The sequence below is a fragment of the Triturus cristatus genome, chromosome 4_1 (genome assembly GCF_964204655.1).
Source record: "Triturus cristatus chromosome 4_1, aTriCri1.1, whole genome shotgun sequence".
Taxonomy (NCBI): Eukaryota; Metazoa; Chordata; class Amphibia; order Caudata; family Salamandridae; genus Triturus; species Triturus cristatus.
This window is the reverse complement of record NC_140585.1, coordinates 277,396,580-277,413,905: the sequence shown is the minus strand read 5'-3', so window position 1 is coordinate 277,413,905 and position 17,326 is coordinate 277,396,580. Positions and strand designations below refer to the sequence as shown.

Here is a 17,326-nt window from a genome sequence, read left to right as displayed (position 1 = left end):
CCTATCTAATGCTACCAATACAATTGAGAGCATAGTGCGAGTACCCTCTGCCAGATCCATTAGGATAGCCCAACCCCCATACCTGAGCATGATGTGCCACCAGAAAGCTGGTCTGATGTAGAGCAGGACACTGTCTTTTGCAGGATAGAGGTCAGAGTCAGCAGGGCTGCATCTCAGTCACAGTGCACTGTTCCTGGACAATCGCAGCAGAAGTAGTCCTCCGCCGAATGTAGCAGAAAGCTGTTTGTATAATGAAAGCACAGTTCAAATCGCACTGTGTCAAAGGTGCAGAGCCTAGAGCTGTCTTCAACCAGACAATGTAAATGGAAGGGCATTATGTTCTATTTGCCTAGGTTGGACCAAGTGTATGAATAACATGATAATAATACTTACTAAGAAATTAACTGCATGTATAATAGCTTTTCAGTACATAAAGCATGTAAAAAGTCACCATTAAAAAAGAAGCCAAGCAAAAACGTGAAACTAAAATGGAGACTCAGATGTGGCCTGATGTACCTCACTGTACAGGAAAATGGGTGGCCGAATTGTATGTGGACCAAAATAGTGAAAATGGAGTTGAATTCTGCCATATAAGCCTGGACATTTGGTGAAAGCTCTTTGTAACATTGGATTATTTTGAGTAAACTACCCCTGTGTCTAATCCATGCCTATCCTCCTATTACACACTGTGTGCTGTAAACATTAATAAGCTTTAATAGTGTGTAAAGGATACCAAGAGGGTGTAGCGCCTCACAGAAGATCATGAATACAATCATAACCATGTAAATGAGATCCTTGTTGACCTGTGTAGGCTAACATTTTTCTGTCAGATTAAAATACTTTTTTAACATAAAGATAAGTACTGGAATGGACAATATGATATTGTGTCTATTCATCGACTGTTTAGGTCTGAGCTTCTTCCTGATGGAGCAAGGACTCGTATAAAAGAGACTTGCTCAGAAGCAATCCTCTCAAATAACTTATAATACCGTAATAATTGTGTTCGTAAATATTAATAACGCACCAGAAAATCCGCACATAAAAAATCTAGGGGAAGCTTGCATATGTGTATTGCTAACAAGTAATCCATGTGTCTCTAAAATGGCCGCTAAACGCGAGATTCTGGGTTGCGCATGCGTCTACCGCACCTACGCAGTATGATGTACTATCGCTTGGAGGGAATACTTTGCAGCTGCACAGTTGCTCTTAAAATGGCCTCTTAAAACTCACATGATAATACGCATGCTTTGCTGAAACTAAACCATGTAAGTTTACCAAAATGCTAATGCGTAAGATTTATATAAGTAAATGGGAATAGAGTAGAGATAGGTGGTATACAGTGAAATCATTTATTTTTGATTTTAATACTCTTTGTCTTTGACCTCTCTATTAGTTTGTATTTGGGCCTCTGTGTAGGACTGAAACTAGCGCATCACAGGATCACTCCGCATGTGCAGTCGAAATGACCCAGGAGCCATTGTGTAAAGCCTTGGACGTCATCCAAAAGTAGAAAAAACCAACATGTCCTGAGAACAAGCATGATGTCCTGAGAACAGAAGAAATTTTAATAAAACTGTTTTACATTGTATTGATTAACTTGTGAATACGTGTGGGAAATAAAGCATGAGAAAGTAAATTAAGGGGAGGGAACATAGAACAATGAGCTTAAAGAAAAGTATTAAACTTAGCATGGGGTGATGATCATCTCCCCTTTCCTTGTCCAATCAGAGTTAGGAGTTTCATAAATTTGAAACATTCAGGGGTGGTACAGCCATTATAAAGGTATAATAGAGGTAGTTTAGTTAGATTAGTTAACGCAGAGAGACGGAGAATGCTGAGAGACTGAGATGCTGTCCAAAAATTCGAGAAAATACTGAAGAAGATTCAAATCCAGACTTAGAACTTTTGAGCCAATCAATTAGAGAACATCGCGGAAATATCGAGGAGGCTCCCAATTAGAGAACATAGCGGAAGAATCGAGGATGCACATATTAGAGAACATCGTGGAAGAACCGAGGAGGAAAATAGCGGCAGAGAGGGGTGCGGCGCAGGCGCCGTATCTAGACGAGGTCATCTGTCCTGTCCTGATCTTGGGGCCCCATGATCTGTCCCAGGGGGCTCATCCCAATTCCTTGGCCAAGGGGTTGGTTTCCACACCATACTAGGTAAATATAACTCTGTGTAGTATGTCAATGTATTGCTCTCTCTTTTTCCCCCCACACAGGTTCTGTCATTGTAATGAACAAGTTACTTACCTTCGGTAACGATATATCTGTAAGAAACATTAGTTAGTTAGATTCCTCCCCTTAGAATATCCCCAGGCGTCAGACTGGATCCGGAAAGATTTTTCGTCAGCAATACCCTTGCGCGTCGCTAGGCGTCGTCTGCGGCTCCGCGTCCGTCGTCGTGATCGCCGGGATGATGTCGTCGGAGTACTTAGACGCCGTCCTCACGCGCTCATCAGTTCTTGTACATAGCTTTCCGCGCCAGGAACGCAGAGCCATGCAAGAGACCGACACTGGTGCCAAAAATCTAGGGCCCTGATAGGGATGACCTCAACCCTAGATATCGGTTCGCAGAACGGGGAGGATGGGTGGGGCGGTGAGGAATCTAACTAACTAATGTTTCTTACAGATATATCGTTACCGAAGGTAAGTAACTTGTTCATCTGAAAGAAACACGTTAGTTAGATTCCTCACCTTAGAATAGATACCCCAGCAATACCAACCCCGGTAGTGGGTCTGCAAACCAAGATCACACCAGAAAGTCCTAGAGAAGAGAACGTCCTAAGAAGCTGTCTCTCCGGACTTGGCTGTCCAGGCAATAGTGTTTGGCAAACGTGTGCAGCGAGGCCCACGTTGCTGCCTGATAAATGTCCTGCAAGGGGACTGACCGGCCCAGGGCAGTGGTCGCCGCTGTGGCCCGAGTGGAATGGGCCCTCAGCCCTACAGGAGGTTCCTTTTTAGCTAAGGAATAACAGGCCTTGATACATAAAATGACCCACCCAGAGATGATTCGCTTGTGCACCACCCACCCCTTCTTAGCGCCCACGTAGCCAACAAAGAGTTGGTCGTCCACCCGGAACTGTTTGGTGCGGTCCAGATAGAAGGACAGCGCCCGTTTTGAGTCCAGACGGTGGAGCCTCTCTTCCTCTTTTGAGGGATGCGGAGGCGGAAAGAAGGTGGGCAGTGTAACAGATTGGCCGATGTGAAAGGCAGTTACCACCTTAGGGAGAAAGGAAGGACGAGTTCTGAGAACAACTTTGTGCGGATGGACAGAAAGGAAAGGAGGCTTAGAAGAGAGAGCCTGGAAAGCAGTCTTAAGAGTCAGAGGGGACAATTATGAAGTGATCGCACATCAGATCGGTCAATACTAGATTCAAATCCCACTGAGGCATTACGAAAGGGACAGGAGGAAACATGTGAGTAATGCCCTTAAAGAATCGAGAAACAGGGGATTTAAAAAGAGAAGGCTGAACAGGAAGCTGTAAGAAAGCAGAAATAGCCGAAAGGTATCCCTTGAGGGTGCCCAGAGCAGAGCCCTGCTGGGCCAGGGAAAGAAGGAAGAGGAGAACCTCAGAAAGCAGGGCGGAAAGGGGATCCACAGTCTTTGCTGTGCACCATGCCACAAATTTGTTCCACCTGCAGACGTATACCGATTTTGTGGAGGGACGCCTGGCTGACAGAATAACATTACAGACTTTAGGTGGCAAGTCAAATGGCATCAACTGCGGCCGCTCAATCTCCACACATGGAGGTGGAGGCTGGACAGGTTCGGGTGGAGGACCGTCACCTGCTGCTGCGACAGAAGGTCCTCCTGAAGAGGCAGTCGAATCGGGGGATCGATCGAAAGACTGAGTAGCTCGGGATACCAGTATATTCGTGCCCAATCTGGAGCCACAAGGATGACTTGGGCCCGGTCGCGCCTGATCTTCTTCAGCACTCTGGGAAGAAGTGGTATAGGCGGAAAGGCGTACAACAGACTGCAACTCCACTCGCGACGAAAAGCGTCTCTGAGCCAGTGCCGTCTTTGAAATTCCAACACACAGAACCGCTGACATTGCACGATCTGTTCAGTGGCGAATAGATCTAACCAAGGCTCTCCCCACTGCCAAAAGAGGCCTTGCGCCATGTCTGAGTTCAGACGCCATTCGTGATCCATCATGCACCGGCGGCTGAGTTCGTCCGCCCTGGCGTTCAGAGAGCCCGCTAGGTGTTGAACCACCAGGGTGATGCCCTGATGTTCCAGCCATGTCCAGAGGCGCAGAGCCTCCTGACAAAGGGTCCAAGACCCCACCCGCCCTGTTTGTTGCAATACCACATGGCGGTGGTGTTGTCCGTGAACACCTGCACTACACTTCCCCGAACAGAGGGAAGGAAGGACTTCAGTGCAAGCCGGATCGCCCACAGCTCCAATAGGTTGATATGGAGCCGGGACTCCGCCGGAGACCAGAGGCCTCTGATCTCCGCCTCTCCCATGTGGCCACCCCATCCCAGGAGGGACGCATCAGTCACTACTGTGTGCTTCAGTTGGGGAAGGGAGAGGGATCTGCCACTGACCCAATCGCTGTCCGTGAGCCACCACTGCAACTGTCTTGCAGAGATCAAGACATGGTCGGACAGGTTGCCCCGATGCCGGGCCCACTGAAACTTCAGGTCCCACTGCAGAGCCCGCATCCGACACCTGGTGTGATGTACCAGCAGGATACAGGAGGCTATCAGACCCAGAAGCTGCAGCACCAACTTAACCGAAACCCGGGATAGAGGCCGAAAGATTGGAATCCGAGCCTGAATATCCCGAACCCGCTGCTCCGGAGGATAGATCCGGAACTGCGCAGAGTCCAGAACAGCTCCGATGAAGATGGACATTGATGGAGAACCCCAGCAAATGCAGGAGGTCGGCCGTAGTCTGGAGGTGGGAGACGACTGCCTGGGGCGAGCCCACCTTCAACAACCAGTCGTCGAGATAGGGGAAATCTGGAACCCTTAATCTGCGCAGGTGAGCTGCGACCACCGCCATCACTTTCGTTAACACCCGAGGGGCACTGGTTAGGCCGAAGGGGAGCACGGTAAATTGAAAGTGCTCGTGGCCTTCTGTGAACCGTAGGTAACGCCGGTGGGCCGGCAGGACGGGGATGTGGAAATAAGCGTCCTGCAAGTCCAACGCTACCATACAGTCTCTAGGGCAGCCAGAACCTGAGCTAAGGTGAGCATCTTGAACTTCTCCTTCCGGAGGAAGGCGTTGACGCTCCTGAGGTCCAAGAGAGGGCATAGGCCCCCTTTGCCCTTCTTGGGAACCAGAAAGTAGTGGGAGTAACAACCCCGACCTACTTCTGGGCCAGGAACGCGCTCAAAGGCCCCCTTGGCCAAGAGGGCCGTAACTTCTTCCTGCAGAAGTTGCAAGTGATCCCCCAACATGCGGTGGTACTGCAGTGGCATGGCTGGAGGGGTCGCCTCGAAGGGGAGGGAGTAGCCCCTTCGGACGATTTGCAGCACCCACTTGTCCAATGTGATGGTACGCCAGTGGAGCAGGTGATGGCGAACTCTACCTCCCACTGGCGTGGAATGGGCCTGAAAGCTCGGACTAGGAGGGCTTTGAGGCGGATGCTACTGGGGTGGATGTGGACGTGAGGGCGCCCCTTCCTTGGCCACGAAAGGGGCGAAAAGCGGTAGTTTGCGGGCACGGGGACGAGAGGCCCAAGGACTTGGCCATAGCCCTGGAGTCCTTAAAGCGCTCCAGCGCACTATCTGCTTTGTCGCCAAAAAGGCGACGGCCATCGAAGGGTATGTCCATGACTGTGCTCTGGACATCCCCGTAGAAACTCGTGGACCTCAGCCAGGCGTGGCGATGAATCGCAATTGCCCTGCCTAGCGAGTCCGTTGTGTCCAGTCAACATCGGATTGCATACCGTGCCGCATCCCGCCCCTCGGCAAGAGCCTGGGCGAGCCATGTCCGGGCCTCCTCCAGACACTGGGGCAGCACGTCCTCCACCGCATCCCACAGGGAGTGGGAGTAACGGTCCAAAAGGCACGCGGTGTTGATAGACCGCAACCCCAAACTAAGGGAGGAGAACAGTTTCTTCCCAAACTGTTCCAACCTTTTGGATTCCTGATCCGGGGGAGCGGATGGGAAGGAAGTCTGGGAGATAGAGGCCTGGATAACCAGGCTCTCGGGCATGGGGTGCACAGACAGAAAACTGGGGTTGCCTGGTGCAGGGCGGTGGCGCCGGGCCACGTTCCGGTCCACAGGAGGAACTGTGGAGGGCTTGGACCAGGTGCCCTTCAGAACATCGGTCAGTGGTTCATTGAACTGCAGCAGAGGCTCCAAGGAGCTTGCCAGCGGTTGAAGCACTTCAGTGAGGAGATTAGTCCTCAAGGCCACAGCAGGCAGCTCCAGCCCTAGGGCTTCGGCCACCTTGCGCAGCACCACAGAATATGTAGCACCTTCCTCCATAGTCATGGATGGAGGAGAGATGAAGCCAGTGTCAGGGGAGGTATCAAGACCACTGGCATCCCCTAATTCGTCTGCCCAGTCCTGAGATAACTGCCACTCCAGTTGAGGTCGACTGGAAATAGAACCAAAAGAGTTCAAAAAGTTTAGTCAAAAAGTGACTAAAAGGGTATGCTCTTCCCGGATCGGCGCTAACTGGCGCGGAAAAAAGAAGAACTGACGTCAGCACGCGAGGGCGGCGTCTAAGTACTCCCACGACATCATCCCAGCGATCAAGACGCCTCCGACAGACGCGGAGCCGCAGACGACGCCTAGCGACGCGCAAGGGTATTGCTGACGAAAAATCTTTCCGGATCCAGCCTGACACCTGGGGATATTCTAAGGTGAGGAATCTAACTAACGTGTTTCTTTCAGATAATTTAGTTTAAATATTATTCTGATTGAAATAATTTTCTCTTCCTCTCCTTGTCAAAGATGGTGTTCTAACTGTATTATGGTTCTTGGCTCACATGAATTTTATTAGATAAACATTTTAAACTCTCCCGAGTCTGTGGTTATTTAATGAAAGGTCATTATATGTAATGTTTTCACCTATTCAGGTAACTAAATGGTCCATTGACCAGAGGAAAATACATTGGATCAAGAGGTTTGGTAGGATATAATCAGATAAAATTTATCTTACAGGTATTAGCACAATAAATTGACCCCAGCGGTATTTACTAGCTTATATGAATAAGTCTATTTATGGGCCCAAGTAAATGTTTAGTAAGTGAGTATCTGAGGTTGGTAACCCGCTGGATTCGTTTTTCTTGGTAGCAGAGCTATGGTTTAATTTATTAGTTAGTTAAGATGAAAAGTCGAATTTGAATTATTGGTTATGTATTAACTTACCCGTTAGTACTTGTTTTATGTTGTCTGGAAATTCCCGGGAATATTGAATAGTGGGTGGTGAATGGAAACCACACTGCAGTGAGGTTGCTCGTTTGCGGAAGATAGCACAGAAGGGCTATGCAAGGCTGACAGTGTTGAATTAGGAAATATTTTAGTATAAAAGTGAGAGTGATTGATAGCAAAGAAGTTCGCCGGTGAAACCTTGGTCCTATATCACCTAGAAAGGGTAGTACCGAAGGAGAAGCAGGTTCATCGGTGCTTGAGTGAAGAGTAAATGGAAAGATTTTACTCGTAGTGTGTGAAGAGCAAGCGGAATAGTTTACTTGCAGTAAATGTGAAGCGATTTTCTGATTTAAGTTAAGCAAACAGAGTAGCAAATGTTTTTACGTTGTCAACTAATGAATTTGTATGAAAAATTGAAAGGAAAATATGTTTTGTGTTACCTTGCAAAGGAAGGGTCAGTCGAGGGTGCTACACTGACGTCACAAAGAGCTGCGCTGGGATTGGTTGGAACAGCAGGCGTGTGACTGACGCAAAATTGTAAAGGATGGGTCAGTAGTGAGGAGTGATACTGACTTTGCTGGAAAGCCGCACTAGTATTGGCTAAGCGCATAGTGTAAAAAAAGAATCTGATTGGTCAAAAGAATAAAAGCTGTTCTAGTATTGGTTGGTCAGTAAAGTAAAAGCGAAGGTTTGATTGGCTAGCAAAATAGACTCTACAATAATAATAGACAGTGGGATTTGTATGTGGAAACACGATCCAAAATTGATAGGGAATCAACCTGATAGAAGGTATTTAGGATTTGCCAGAGAACAATATATAAAAGGATCGATACCAAAAATGTACGGAGAGAAGAGAAAGATGACGTTTATGCAGAAAATTTAAAATTATTTAAAAAAGGATAAACCTGTTAAGACTAGAGAGGGAATTCTTACTCCTCCCCCGAAAATTTTCTCATCATACATGATGATGGAGCGAGGCTATCATAAGTGTGTATGGTTGGAAAATTGGATAGAATATACAAAGGAAGATGGAGTGCTAGCTTTCCCAGAACATGGTACCTTTAATGGGAGAATTCTGCATAACCTGAGATTAAAAATGAATGAATTAGAGCCCCGACCAAGATTAACCCAATATGAAGCTTTAGAGGAATGGGAAAATAAAGCATTTGAGCGTGACAGATCCAGAAGTAGCAGGAGCCTTGGTGGATATTATCCCAGGTTGAAGCTTGAAACTCGAGATAGTCAGATGAAACAGTGGAGACATGCGATGATAGCTGAAGGATTATATCCTGTACTAATGTCTGAGGAACATTCAGGAGGTAAATGCACAGAGAAGACCAACAATTTAACAATGACAGGTAGTGGAGAGTCAGAAGATGATTTCTTAGAGGACATTGTATTGAAAAACCCTCCACTTTACCAAGAAGAACAGAACAGAACTTCTCCTAGTGCTCCGGTTTTAGGAACCCTATTAGTTCCCCAAATTATGCATGACACAACAAATTGAAGAGTTCTGCAAGAAAAAGAAAGAGAGGCAATAAACAAAAATAGAGAGGAGTTGATACAGAAAATAACCCAACTGAGTACTCACCCTGAAGCCCTAACTATACCCGTGACTATAGGTCCAATGGTTCCATTGTATGGTGATAAGGCAATTATTCATAAACCCCCAGTCATGTCCACACCTACAATTGAACCCAGAAAAGAGAAAATCATTGATGATCAAGGTAGTGAATGTGAGTCGATAATATCATTAATGGATTTACTGATAAGAGGTCAGATAAATGAAACCCCCTGAAAAGTTACACCTAGTTGTTCAAAGGAGGTACAAATAGAATCAGCCACAGGAGTTAAGAATGCCACAAAGGTAACCCTAGAAGAAATCGGGAGATGGGCACAGGGAATAGAGCAGCCAAACCCACAAATGAAAATCTTAGATATCTACAAATTGAAAGTGGAACTGGAGGAAATGCTAGCTGGGAATGTAGGGTTAGACAGGTTGAACACTTACAATGAAAAAGAATTATTGTTTTTCTGCAGAAGTATCACCTGAAATACAAAAATATTGCATGAAAAATTGACAGACTTAGCCCCTAAAATAGGAGTTGAAATAAGAAAATCCAAAGTATTACAGAAACCATACAGAGCAGAATTCAGTGATAAAGACCTAGAAAATATGAATATATCTGGAAGAAAGCTACAGGATAAAGAGTTGATGACCATTTTACAAAAATGGGGTGACTTAGACAAATGGAAAGCTAGATGGATGCGAAAAAGAGAAGAAGCACGTGCTAATCTAACCACTTCTGAATTTGTAATGAAAGAAACAGGAAAGGTAGAAAGATTATGTCCTATGTGGGAGGTACCAGGAGGAGGATAAGTACATGTACCATTGACTAGACAGGATATTTTATCCTTTACAAATGATTTTCCGAAGTTAAGAGAAAAGCCAGTTGAGTGGTATCGGCAAATTGAAAGATTTGTGAAAGTTTCTAAAGTGTTGTTGAAGGATTTGGATGGTTTGTTTGACATTGTGGTGCCTACTGATATATGGACAAAGTGTAAGATTACTGTTGATTGGCCTAGTGATGAATACCCGAGAGATGGGAAAACAGGAGCTCCTTCAGAGGAGGTCAGAAGAGGTAATGAAGAAATATCACCAGGTGATCACTTTCTTGAAAGGGAAAATTCCTCCGAAAGAAACAGAATGGGTAAAAATAGAACAACCCAGGACAGAAATGAGTCTGTATATACCTATTATGAACGTTTACTGCAAGTATTTAAGCAGTATAGTGGGTTTGAGAACATTGGAGATAAAGACATGGGACATTTTGTGTACCAATTTGTGACAGGATTAAAACCAGAAATACGAGACATGATTCGGCAACACATGTTGTGTTGGCAAGCAAGGCCCATAGATGATATTCTCAAATACGCAAAGTATTGCGGAGATGAGAATGACAATAAACGAAAGAAATTGGAAGGAAAAGTAATGTGGGCACAAGTAAAATTAGCAGAAGAGCAGGAACTCCAACTAAATAACCAGACAGGAAATCAAGGAAAAGGGCAAGGCCAAAAGGAAAATAATGGGGGTAAACAGAAGGGAAGAATGAGTAGAGTCCACGGAGGCAAGATGGCGTCCACGCGACTGACCGCTCCGGACGTGTGAGCTGACCTCTCTCTCTGCTCCACGGGTCCGTGATGCTGCTGCTGTGCTCCGCCGTGATTTAAATACAAGGATTTCGGTGTTTTTCCGGAGCTTACGACGATCTTGGCAAAAATAATCTACCCTTTCACGGACTGTAGATTGGAAACTCGGGTTTTGAGGAGGAAGAAAAGGAAAAGTTTTACGAACGCTGACCGAGCGCTGAATGCTGAAAACGCCGATGCTGGAGGCAGTTACGGCGTTAGTGAAGCTCCGCAGAGCCTGGTGGGCGGCCACTTTCACAGGTGCAACGACTTGGCTTCGCAGCGAACAACGTGTGATTACCGACCCTGACCGGGTAGAGAGAAGTGTGCAAGCAGTGATGGCCCCGAAAAATATGCGCAAACAACAACGAGGTTATAAAGCGAAGCTGGGGCTTACTACTGTTTTAGCGCTTACTAATGGAGGTGAGAAAGACTTAAATGATGTTACTATGTTGAAATCTGGAATTGGGGGCTCTTGTGAGAAGACTGGGAGAGCAAAACAGACAATAACTGCCTTGTTCACCTCTGTGGAACAGAAACGAAAAGGGAAGGTGGCTATTGCTCAATCAGTGCTTCAACCAGGTAGCGCTTTAATAGCGCCTCAGAGTTCTATTGTTCCTGTAGTCAACCTGAGCGAAAAGGGAGATGTAGAATGTAGTATCCCACCAGAGCATTCCAATACCCGATTAGAAGGAAGTAGTCGGCTAAACTCTCCTGTGCTTTTAGAAAAATCTGCCGTTGCCTTATCTACAGAGATTGAGTCCGGGGATTTTTACTCGGTCTCGGAGAACTCAGCCTCCTCTTGTGAAGACCTGGTTACACAACACTCCAAACAAATGTGTATAGAGGCTGAAAGTGAAAGTGATGATGATTCGGTTGCACCTGGCGAATTTGGGGAAGAGGATAGCCCGGTTACAGTGAGAGCTGGAGAGGATACGTCCATGATAGAAGGAGTAACCGGGTTTCAAGGAGACACACCGGCCGATATTACTCTTGGTATGATATATCAGACTATTTTGAGCCATATGGATAAAACAGTATCAGAAAGTCAAAAAATTCAGAATTCTTGTCGTAAATTACAAGGTTAGTGAAGGCACAATCTGATTTTGGAGATAGATTTACCGAGGTTGAAACTAGAGTTTCTCATATCGAGGATGAACTGGTTAAACAGAAAGTGGTCACAGAGACTTTAAGCAGCGATAAATATGATCTATTATGGAAGAGGGCCGATTTTGAAAATCGCACTCGGCGCAATAATTTAAAACTGATGCAAATACCCGAAGGCAAAGAAGGGCATGATCCGCGGAAATTTATTGTGGAACTATTTCAGAAGGCGTTTCCAGCCTTAAGTAAATGGGACTGGGAGCGAGAGATTGAACGGGCTCACAGATATCCTTTTAATATTCAACCTCGACAAGGGCAGAATCCCATTAAACCCAGACCGTTTCTTGTGGCCTTCAATAACTTTCGCGCCAGGGAAGATATCTATATGCAAACTCGGCCCAATAGTAAATCAATGGCGGAAGGTTTTACTTTTTTCGCCACACCAGACTACTCTAAATATACGATGGATATTCGCTGGCAACTACGACAGCTGGTGAACCAATTCCAAACGAAAGGCACTCAAGCATATATCATGAATCCGGCCAAACTTAAAGTGATATATAAGGAAAAAGTCCGGTTCTTTACTAATGTTGTAGCAGCAAAGGAATATCTGCAGTCTATGAAGGACCTTTAATTTCCAGATTCAAAAAAATTAATTGGACTCTAGTTAAGGCAAGAGTTGAGTGTGTGAAGTATTTGATTTATATAACAGTGAGAATAATGCTGGTTGTATTTCTGCTTTACTGCTTAGGATTGTAGCGTAACCCGGATAAGCTAGTTTATAAGTCAGCGGAATGACAGTTAAAACTTTTTTCCTTTTTTTTCTTTTTTTTTTTTAGTTAGGATGAATATGTAAAGAGAAAGGAAAATTACATAATCCTTTTTTTCTGACCTGTGGGGAGCGACAGAGGGGGGTTTGTCGCTCATTACCATCCATAGGACCTGTGTCCTAAAGCCTCGGTAATGGGGGGGGTTTTGAAGGGTGGGGGGCTTGGGGGGGGTTTGGGGGGGTGGAGGGGGGATTGTTGGTGGAGGGCGTTGGGGGGTGAGGGGTTAACTTAAAGAAAAACCACGGGGACTCTGGTTTGAAATGACGTAATGGAACTTTTGTTTTGGTACAGAGATATTATTAAGTTTGATTTGAGAATCCTGATAGTAAATCATGTCACGAAATATTAAAATTTGCTCATTTAATGTATCTGGGCTCAATAATAATAGTAATAAAAGAAGGAGAATAGCTGCTGAAATCCGTTTCATTCAACCAGATATTCTCTGCTTACAAGAAACACACCTGGCATGGGATAAAAGGAAACTCATAGCAGAGTTAGGTTATATTTTAATCGCTGCCTCCAAACAGACTAACAATACTAGAGGGGTAATGATTCTGTCTAGACCTGGGTTTTGTACTGTTGGTCATAAATTTACTGACAAATGGGGGAGATGGGCAATATCAGAATTAAAAGTTGGAGGCGGAATGTTTACAATCTGTTCAATATATGGGTCTAATGTAGATGAGGCTGAAGTTTTGGAATCACTAAATTTAGAGCTTGCTAAGTGGAGATCTCCTTTAATCATCTGCGGAGATTTGAATATTAATTTAAGCACTACGGAGTTAGAGGCTGGCTTAGAAAATTATAAGGGGCGTAAACCTCGAGTTTTCAAAGCTCTACATAATTTGGTTAGGGACCATGGTCTGGTTGATATCTGGAGTAAAAATTATCCTACACTTCCAGGATATACGTACTATTCTGCCCCACATAGAAAATTTGTCCGGTTGGATTATTTTTTTACATCTAGTGCTATTCATAGCGGGACAAAGATACAGATATTTCCAAGAGTCTCATCGGATCACTCCCCAATTTTAATTGAGTGTCCCATCTTAAAAGAGAAAGGATGTTTAAGGAGTTTTTCATTTGACAGGAAGCTTTGTCTTGATGAATATTATAGAACATATATGATAGAATGGATAACAGAATTTTTCAAGATTAATCTTGATACGGCCAGCATTGAAAATGTATGGGACACATTCAAGGCCTGTTTTAGAGCGGAGGCGCTGAGTTTCGGTTTGTTTCATCAAAAAAAAGTGCGTTCTCAAATGAGGGAGCTATATCATAATTTAAGGGTTGCTGAAGAAGAGCTGATTAAAGAAATTGGGAAAAAGGATAATTTACCGGAAATATCTAAAGTTGAGGCCAAAATTGCACAATGTAGAGCGAATATAATTCGGATATGGGCTGAGGAGATTGCTCAAAAATATTTAGTAAACCGACGCTACACTTATGAATATGGAGAATATATAGGTCGCTCCCTAGCTCTAAGATTGAAAATGAAGACGAACTCTCGCTTGATCCCTAAATTGCAGGATCAACATGGAGTGATTCATGAAGACCCAAGGGAAATATTAGATATATTTCATCAATTTTATACGAAATTATATACTCGACAGCCAAACTCTACATTAGATCAGACATGGGAAGAGGGTATGATTAGGCAATTAAATAATTGTGAATCTGAATTTTTGGATAGTACTTTCTCCATGGAAGAACTAGAAGCTGCGGTCAGAAGTATACCGAATGGTAAGGCAGCCGGACCGGATCTTATTCCTGGAGAAGTTTATAAATGTTTTTTTGAACCTTTGAAACAGGTTATGTTAGAAACTTTTAGGATGGCACAAAGGGGAACCGCTCCAACCACATGGAAGGATGCTTCAATAGTTGTATTCAGTAAGAAAGGGAAACCCCCGGATTTACCAGGATCTTACCGTCCAATATCTTTGCTTAATTGCGATAGCATGCTTTATTCTAAAATGATTGCGAATCGTTTATCTAAGGTTATAACACCACTTGTTACATTAAATCAACATGGCTTTATCCCAAAAAGAGGTACTGTTACACATATTAATAGAGTTATAACTTTATTTGATATAGAAGAGGCAGAAAAGAAGGATCTAGCATTGATATTGCTTGATGCGGAGAAGGCCTTCGATCGCGTGGAATGGGTAGACTTATGGGAAGTGATGAGAAGGATGGGTTTTGGTCACGTCATTTTAACTATGATTCAGGTCTTATATAAGACACCTAATGCTACAATTGCTGCAATGGGTTTAAAATCTGAAAAGATTAATATCACGAGAGGGACACGGCAAGGGTGCCCTTGCTCCCCTTTGCTTTTTGCTTTATTTATTAATCCTTTTATTATTAGTTTACAAAATTCACCTTATATTAAGCCTTTTTTAGTTAAAAGTATTCCATATTCAGTCTTCGCATACGCGGACGATATCGCAATAATAACAACTGATCCAGGAGAAGCAATAGGGGAAATCGAACTATTAGTTAGAGATTTTGGATCCATGTCAGGATACAAATTAAATTCAGCAAAAACTCAAATCTTATGTACAAAGAACATTCAATTTAATGATTATCGGGTAACAAATGAAGTTACATATTTAGGCATTATAATTAAAACTCAAATGCAAGAGAAAGTTGACAGTAATTGGAAAGAGATTATATCTCAAGTTAAACAACTACTAGAGAGATGGAGTTGACTGCAATTATCCATAATAGGAAGAGGGAATATTATCAAGATGAATATTCTGGCTAAGATTGTATATTTATTTCGGAGCGTTCCACTGGAATTTCCATTTAAATATATACAGCAACTTCAGTTTTTGTGTGGGAAATTTTTTTGGACCCCGGGTAAAACTCGACGAGCTATGAAATGGCTGACGTTACCTGAAGAAAGAGGGGGACGCGGTTCACCTGATTTTTTAAATTACTATTATGTTTGTTTTTTTACAAAGAATGAGGTTTATGTTGACAGGCGAGCCTCCGGAGGTTGAAGCGGAAGCCCCCTCGATTTTTTTTTTTGTTATTAGGAGAACATGCAAAAGGATGTTTATTAAAGGAGCTAGAGGGTAATTACTACAAGCACACCCGCTTCAAGGTATTAATTTCAGCTTTTAAAGTATGGAGAAAAGTCAGAAAGTTGATAAATTTGGGTAAAATTACATATTATACCCCTTTTGGGGCTGATAAAATACTCCCTTCTATTTTTTGGGACAATACGGCAAAGTGCTTATCTAGTAAAGGGATATGCAAAATTGGTGATTTATATGATGCCAATGCTACATTTGTTACATATGCAAAACTAGAAGACAAATATCAGCTGCCCCACTCTCTGTTTTTTAAGTATCTCCAAATCCGAGACTTTTGTTTAAAAAATCAGGTCAAGGCTTCATCTAATATATTGATAGAGGGAATTCGCCTCCAAAAAAGTATTGGTTCACTTTATCTGATTTTGATGGAGTTCAAACCGGATGACATTTTAAAATATAATCTTTACTGGCAAGATCAGTTAGGAGAGCCTCATGTGGATATTCAAGAAACTTTATGACTTGCTAAGGAACTATGTCTGGCTGCAAATTTAAAAGCCCAAGTTTATAAGACGGTTTTTAGGTTATATTATACTCCTAAACGGATGGCAACTTGGGGCGATAAATTTGACGGGAAATGTTTTCGCTGTGGGGATCCGGATGCTGATATGGCGCATATTTTTTCTATTGTATTAAGTTGTCGCATTTTTTAAATAGCATTGAAGTATTCATGGGAATGGTGCTGCAATGCCCTTATAAGATCACCTCTACACTTATGTTATTGGGAACAGACCATTCTATATCAAATCAACACAAATATTTTTTGTTTCTTGCAATGAATATAGCACATTTATGTATTGCAACGGAATGGTTATCATTAGAGGCTCCGACATTTGAATTTTGGAGAGCTAAGCTGTATAATATCTATGAATTAGAATGGAGCTTGTATGCTTTGAAGGGGGTTAGAAAGAAACAAATAGGATTGTTAATTTGGGGTGCTCTCACAAATTATCTTGAGGTGGGATAAGTACATCGTTATTTTGTTATCTTGTAATTACCTTAAACATATGAATTCAAAGCACATTGATGGGGGATGAGCTTAGTATTATCTGTTCTTTTTTGTAAGTACATCAAATATATAAATTCAAACTGTAACTGTAACATGTACTGTATAATGTAAGCTTACGAATGTAATTGTTGCTGCCACCTGAACCTCCGTGGAAATAAAAATAATAAAAAAAAAAAAAAAGGGAAGAATGAGTAGAGAGGAAGCAAAGAAAAAGTTTCCTTGTCATGGGTGCGGAAAATTGGGGCATTGGAAAAACGAGTGTAAAATTATACAGAACAATAATGGCCCAAATCAAAATTTAAATCCACAGACGCAGAATGAGGGGATAATGAATCAACCGCAGCAGGTTGTAAATCTACAGAGTCAGTTGACACCTGCCCCTATGCCAAATTTTGTGAACCAGTCCAAGGACAGTGCGGACACTGGATTTCAAGGAGGAAGTGGTAAGAAAAATTCTGTAACCTCACAATTTCTTTTACAGGACTCTTATTTTGATGACAGCGACCAATGACGGTGCCTAAGAGGGGAGGAAAAGGAGTGCGTACTTGGCGTATGCTTACCGGTAGATCAGTCAGGTCCATATGTTGATGGTAAAGTAGAAGGGAAGGATATTACTTTCTTATTGGACACTGGTGCTACCCGTTCTACTGTGAGAACTGCAGACATTCTAAACCTACCCCTCTCGGGAGAAGCGATCCAAGTAGTGGGTGTTTCCAATAAACAGATTAGGACCACTATTACAGAACCCT

At 43.4% G+C, this 17,326-nt stretch overlaps 1 long non-coding RNA gene across 1 annotated transcript in view; it reads left to right on the top strand.

Annotated features, from left to right (window-relative positions):
* LOC146854259 (uncharacterized) overlaps positions 1 to 16,980 on the top strand; it is a 208,921-nt gene extending 191,941 nt beyond the window's left edge. The window contains exon 4 of the long non-coding RNA XR_014980754.1: positions 16,888 to 16,980. This is a non-coding gene — a long non-coding RNA (uncharacterized LOC146854259). The remainder of the gene's footprint in view (positions 1 to 16,887) is intronic.
* Positions 16,981 to 17,326: the final 346 nt, after the last annotated feature.